Source organism: Myotis davidii, unplaced genomic scaffold, assembly GCF_000327345.1.
Source record: "Myotis davidii unplaced genomic scaffold, ASM32734v1 scaffold555, whole genome shotgun sequence".
In the NCBI taxonomy this organism is placed as follows: domain Eukaryota; kingdom Metazoa; phylum Chordata; class Mammalia; order Chiroptera; family Vespertilionidae; genus Myotis; species Myotis davidii.
In genome coordinates, this window is record NW_006286315.1 from 1705902 (window position 1) to 1712970 (window position 7069).

The 7069-nt window shown below is 46.7% G+C and overlaps 1 long non-coding RNA gene across 1 annotated transcript in view; it reads left to right on the plus strand.

Annotated features, from left to right (window-relative positions):
- The first annotated feature begins 2565 nt into the window (after positions 1–2565).
- LOC102770066 overlaps positions 2566–7069 on the plus strand; it is a 5545-nt gene continuing 1041 nt past the window's right edge. Inside the window, exons 1-2 of the long non-coding RNA XR_001512882.1 lie at positions 2566–3141; positions 3382–3514. This is a non-coding gene — a long non-coding RNA (uncharacterized LOC102770066). The remainder of the gene's footprint in view (positions 3142–3381; positions 3515–7069) is intronic.

Genomic DNA, 7069 nt, shown 5'->3' on the forward strand with positions numbered 1-7069 from the left:
CTGGGGTCCCCCCGAACCCGGCTCACCGCGTCTCTCCCACGGTCTCCGGGAGCTGTACTCACCCCCAACCCAAGCCGCCGGACGCGTCCCAGAGGAAGCTGAGCAGCGTGAGGAAGAGGAGCCAGCGACCCATGGAGGCCGCCATGTTGGACGCGGGCCTCCGGTCACGTGGGCTCCACCCACGTGACTCTCGGGCTCTGGAGGCTGCTGTCAGCGCGAACCGAATCGGTACCTTCCCTCCTAGGGGTAGGGCGGGGTCTCGTCCGGTAATTTACTTAGCTTCGCAGGGGACGTGGCGTTGGGGTGGTGGCCGGAACTTTTAATGTTGATGTAATTTCAACCCTACAGAAATTGCAAGATCAATAGAAAGAACTTTGTTATAACTTTTACTTGTCTTTACCAGTTGTTCATGTTTGACCCTTTTGCTTCAGTATTTGTACTTTATTCATATGCATTTTTTTTTTCCTGGACCATTTGCAGCCAAGTTGCAGACATCATGGTCCTTCCCCTCAGTAATTCACTATGTACCTTCTACCAACAAGGACATTTTTAAAAACTTTATTTACTTTCCATCACCATTTATCCCCTCTGTGTCTTCCTTCTTACATCACCACAGGCCAATAAAATCAGGACATTTCATATTGGTAGAGTTCTATGAACTAATCCACCGTTCACATTCGAATGTTGCCAGCTGTCCCTATAATATCCCATTAAACAAGACCCAAGAGGCCCCAAATGGAGTCACTTGTGCTAAGTCCCACATAACCACATTGCAATTTCAGCCCCCCTCAGGAAGGTAATCTTACACTGTCAGTCTGGATTTTTTTGGTCAGCATTACAGAGGCAATGTGTGTAGACAAAAAGTGGTTCTGATCACAAATTCTTAACTGGGCAGGTCATGGTGGGTAGTCATGCCCCAGGCATATAACGCCCTAGTAAAAGGCTTAACTTTGCCTTAAGCAAGCCATGCCCTCTGTTTCTGTGCATGGTTAACACACCTTTGAAATTCCTTCTTTCAGCCCCCTCCTTCAAGAGAGCACAAATCTTAACTATCCTGTAATTGGACTGATCCATGCCTTGCTTTCTCCCACCTTCATTTAATCTTCCCTATGATCCCTCCTTAATCTCAAAAGCATGAAAGAAACTGCAAACTGTTATTCTCTGGAGCATTTTCCTCAGTCTTTTGAAATCTTGCTTACAGGCATATTATCTGGCTCAAATACATTATTATAAAAATTCTCTCTAGGTTTGGACATTCTTATATTGGCATCTGCCTGATAGATCCCTTTTGTCTCTTGAAGGAGGTGATCTTGCTTGAAATAATCCACACTTTTCCCTCTTCTGTCCATAAAAGGCTTTCATTTTGTACATCTCCTTGGATCTTCTTTCTAATTGCTAGATGGAGTGCTGCCTGATTTTGGAATCATTTAATAAAACCAATTAGATCCTCAAATTTACATAGCTTAATATTTTAACAATCCTTTGTAGCTATTTTCCCCACATCTGGGATCCCATCTAGGAGTTGCATTTAATTGTCATGTCTCTTTGGTCTTCCGGAATCTGAAACAGCTCCTCAGCCTTTCTTTGTCTTTAATGATGTTTTTGTAAAAAGAAAAATAAATTTATACTGATTTTTAGAGAGAGAGAGGAAGAGAGAGGGATAGAGAGATAGAAACATCAATGAGAGTGAATCATCGATCGGCTGCCTCCTGCATGCCCCCTACTGGGGATGGAGCCTGCAACCTGAGCATGTGTCCTGACCGGGAATTGTACTGGAGACCTCTTGGTTCATGGGTCAGTGTTCAACCACTGAGCAACACTGGCAGGGCTATGAAATTTTTTGATTGATTTTAGAGAGAGAGAAAAGGAGAGACTGAGAGAAACATCAATTTGTTGTTCCACTTACTTATGCATTCCTTGGTTGCTTTTGTGTATGCCCTGACGAGGAATTGAACCCTCAACCTTGGCGTATTGGGATGATGCTCTAACCAACTGAGCTTGACATTTTGGAAGAGGACAGGCAGGTCAGCTGCATAATTTGCAGGGATCCTTGTTAAAATATTAAGAATTTCAACATGTTGAGAGCAGAGTATGAAAGCTAGCATGGAACCCCTCTGTGCACAGGCCCTGTGAACCCACACAAGTTGGAAGCCCATGGAACTGGCCTGTTATTTTGTAGCATGTACTTCAGGATTCTTTTCTTTTTTAATACATTTTATTGATTTTTTTTTTTTTTTTTACAGAGAGGAAGGGAGAATGATAGAGAGCTAGAAACATCGATGAGAGAGAAACATCGATCAGGCCCTCCTGCACACCCCCTGGATGTGCCCTCAACCAAGGTACATGCCCTTGACTGCAATCAAACCTGGGACCCTTCAGTCCGCAGGTGGATGCTCTATCCACTGAGCCAAACCGGTTAGGGCTTCAGGATTCTTTTGAGAGGATACTTCTTTTCAGGCTTCTGGTCCAAGGCAGTGTCCAGGGTTAGGTGGCGCCTGTTGGTGCCAATGCACCTAGGAGCCAGCAGAAGTCTGTTGGCCATGGGCACTCAGGGCCAGGTCCGACTCTTTCTGTCCACAATCAGTACAATTAGTGCTTGAACTCAGGCCACGGTTTGAGCCACTACTCCTAAGAGCCACTCAGGGTCAGTGTACCGGGTTGGATAGTGTCCCCTCCAAATTCACACCTTCCTCAAACCATAGAATGTGACCTTTTTTTGGAAGCAGGATCCTTGCAGATGTATATGTTAAGATAAGGTGATACTGGAGTAGGGTGGGCCCGAAAAACAGACTGACCTGTGTCCTTGTAAGAAAAGACACACACCTAGCGATACACAGAGGGGAGACGGCCATGTGAAGACAGGCAGAGGCTGGAGTGAGGCAGCTACAAACCAAGGAATGCCAAGGCTTGCTGGCAACCTCAGGAAACTAGGAGAGAGGGACGGGGCGGATTCTCCCGCAAGGCTTCAGAGGGCTGCTGACACCTGAACTAACAGTCAGTGACCTCAAATGGGCCCCAAGAGCGTCTCTGAGGCCTGAGGCGGAACCAAAGTTCACCTCAGTTAACCACATTCAAAGTGACTGCTCCTCTCGGGGATTGAATTACCCCCCTGACGCACATATATTGATGTGGAAGGATTAGGTCTTTCTGTTCTTTTTTTTTTTTTTTTTAAATATATTTTATTGATTTTTCACAGAGAGGAGGGGGGAGAGAGAGTCAGAAACATCGATGAGAGAGAGACATCGATCAGCCGCCTCCTGCGCATCCCCCACCGGGGGTGTGCCCACAACCCAGGTACATGCCCTTGACCGGAATCGAACCTGGGACCCTTCAGTCCGCAGGCCGATGCTCTATCCACTGAGCCAAACCGGTTTTGGCAAGGTCTTTCTGTTCTTTATGTCCAGGCTGCCAAGAATCATCAGCAAACTAGCCAAGGCCTGCCGCCAGCTTCCGTGCCTCTGAAGTCCACTTTCCCTATGTCAACGAGGAGTTGGCAAGTGGCAGGCAGTCTCTGGTGAGTTCTGATCTTTGGTCTTCTTCCTGCTTTGATGTTTGTTACTCCTTTGCCAAGTTCTAAGCACCTGAGTGCCACAGAAATTCTCCATTTGAACTGAGCAGCCTGTTTCATTGATTCAATAAGGAGGCCATTGGATGGATGGGGTTCTAATACCATGGCTGTCTATAAAGTAAGTAAACCAAAACGTAAACCTCAAGGTTATGAAATCGAAGTGTTAGCTAAACTGTTAGCTAAGCTTTAAGCTATAGCCAGTCAGTTTCCTTGTGTCGCTTCCCCACTTTCTCCATAGGAGTTTTCCAGTTTGGTGCTGCCTGATTTGAATTGATTTTCACTTAAGTAAACTCTTACATGTTTAAACATGCCTCTGTTTATCTTTTAACAAGCCCAAACCCGCAGCTCTAATTGACTCATGACGTTCTCCTTTGCGCACACCTGTTCTTCATTTGGAATACCTTGGTCCCTTCTTAGCATCCTCATCCAGGTTCCACCACCATTGGAGGGTTCAATAGATTGAGCTCCCCTATGTGTTAGATGCTGATAAAACAGACAGACTGGCCCTGCCCTCCTAAATCTTAGATTTTTTAAAAAATATATTTTATTGATTTTTACAGAGAGGAAGGGAGAGGGATAGAGAGTTAGAAACACCGATGAGAGAGAAACATCGATCAGCTGCCTCCTGCACACTCCCCACCAGGAATGTGCCCGCAACCAAGGTACATGCCCTTGACCGGAATTGAACCTGGGACCCTTGAGTCCACAGGCCGATGCTCTATCCACTGAGCCAAACTGGTTAGGGCCTAAATCTTAGATTAAAAAAAAAATGTTTTTATTGCTTTCAGAGAGGGAGAGAGAGAGAGAGTGAGAAACATCAATAATGAGAGAGAATTATTGATCAGCTGCCTCCTGCATGCCCCCTCCTGGGGATAGAACCTACAACCCAGGCGTGTGCCCTGACCATGAAACAAACCGTGACCTCCTGGTTCATAGGTCACAGTCAAACACTGAGAGCCATGCCTGACCAGGCAGGATCTTAGATTTTAATGGTGAAATACTGTAGACATTTAACAATGCAAGCATGGTGAGAGCTGGGAAGAAGGAAAGAGAGAGAACAGTGTCACTGGCAGGGAAGGCCTCTGTGAGCCCATTGAGATGGAGACATAAAGGACAGGAAAGAAGGGACAGTTGTGGGGAGATGAGGGCCAGAGCCTTGCAGGCAGAGGGCACTGCAGGGCCTGGAGGTAGGGCAGAGATTGGCGGGAGGAGGAGGTTCAGCCAGCAAGGAGAGCAGAGCAAGCGGAGGGTTGAGGTGGGAGGGCCAGGCCAATACCAGATCTCGCAGGGCTCCAGGCAAATGAATTTGGATTTTAGCCCAAAATAATAGGAAGCCACTGGAAGTTTAAAACAACAACACATGCCCTGACCAGTTTGGCTCAGTGGCTAGAGCGTCGACCTGTGGACTGAAGAGTCCCAGGTTCGATTCCGGTCAAGGGTATATACCTTGGTGGCGGGCACATTCCCAGTAGGGGGTGTGCAGGAGGCAGCTGATGGATGTTTCTCTCTCATGGATGTTTCTAACTCTCTGTCCCTCTCCCTTCCTCTCTGTAAAAAATCAATAAAATATATTTTAAAAAACCACAACACACAATTTAATTGAGGTATAACTTAAGAGAAGATTGACACTTAAAGGTATAGAGATCTCTCAGCATCACCTTAGCACACTTTTAGGACATTTTAATCACCGCCCCCCCCCCCCCCGCCAAAGTTTTGTCGAGTGGTTTTATTTGTGTTAGATGTTTGGAAAAGGCAAATTTGCAGGCAGAAAGCAGATTGGTGGTTGCCTAGAGCTGCGGCTGGGATGGGGAGTGATTGCAAACTGCAGGGAGGGTGTTAATCCTGAGGCTGACAGGATGGCACTGAGGGTTGTGGACTCCTCCCTAAGCCCTCAGCCCACGGGCTCCAGCCTCTGAGTTCCTACCCCCCATTCAGGGCTGGGCACACCTTTCCTGAAGAGGCCTCCTCTGTTGCCGTGGAGCTTTTACAGGCAGTTAGCAGGCTTTCTGACTGAGTGTAGAATATAGCAAGTATCTGTGTTTTCTCCACTCACCTAGAACATGAACAGCATTTATGCATTGGTATGAGATTATGAATTGAGGGACAGAATAAAATGTTTAAGCTGTGCACCCAGTCTTTCAAAAAGTTGCACAAAACATTTTTCAATGACGGGCCTGGCCTGTGATTGTAGTTGACTTATTTTCTGAGGGGCCAGGGTGGTCTGTCTCGCACAAACCTACCCCAGGGAGAGATAAAACAACTCTGCTGTGACTACACCAGAGCACTAGGCTTACTGGAAAGGTCAGTTAGCACAGACCGATCCCAGGAAGAGATAAAATAACTCTGCTAAACTAGGGCCGGGACTTGCAAGAAAGGTCTGGGGGAGGGAGAGGCTTCTCCCAGGCCTTACATAAGCTCCACCTGCTTGATTGAAACTCTTTTCTAATGTCTCTCTCCCACTTTGACTGTCACATCTATGAGGATAGAGAGCACTGCTTTTTCCCAGCACTTAGCATGTGCCTGGCACACAGTAGGCACTTTACGATATTTCTTGAACAAATGGATGGGAGCGGGGTCATTGTGTTCTCAGCTGCATTTCCCATGCCCAGAGCACAGCTTGGCACACAGCAGGCTCTCCATCAGTATTTATTGAACGAATGGATAGGAATGACATCATTTGCTGGGTCTAATCAGTGACTGATAAAACCCCAGAGATGGTGTGGATGCTGGTTTTATAAGAAAACTCAGCTGACAGCCACTTGAGCTCACCTAAACCCCAGGCAGTGTGCAGGCGGCTTAACCTGCACCATTTTATTGGATGCCTCTTGGATCCTAGTAGGTGGGTATTATTAAGTTGTCCTTTGTACAGAAAAGGAAATGGAGACACAGAGAGGGCAGGCTCGGGCCCATGGTCACACAGCTGTAAGACGAGGCAGCTGGTTCGGAAGCATGAGCTGGTAGCCCTCTGCTCTCCCACCCAGAAGCAACTTCCTTCTCAGTGGGGATGCATGTTTGTTTTGGAGCCTGGAAAACCAAGGTTGCTTTTCATAAAACCTTTTTAAGAATTATAAACGAAGATCATTTTCTTATGTTTGTGTAGTGTTTGTATTCATTCTATAAAATGCTACGAGGGCATTTACGATGTCCTAGAACCAGCTTTGAGGTTTTGAGAAGCAGGAGGTTCTGTTGTATATGCTCCATGTCTTGGCGGGAGGTGACATTAGGAGCCCTGGCATTCTGCATGGAGTTGGGGGGCTGCCAAATGGCCAGATCCGACTCAACAATGCTCACAGCCCAAGGTCTCTTCCACTGGCTAACACCTGAACATAATCCAGAGAGTCTGTTCTCCTCCCTCCCCCATTTAATTCCACAAACATGTATTGAACACTTCTGTGCTCCAGGCAGTTCAGTGGGAGCTGGGCTCCTGAAGAGGAGCACGATATGAACCATGCCCTAGTTTACAATTTGATGATAGAATCTGTTAATGTAAAAAAAAAAAAA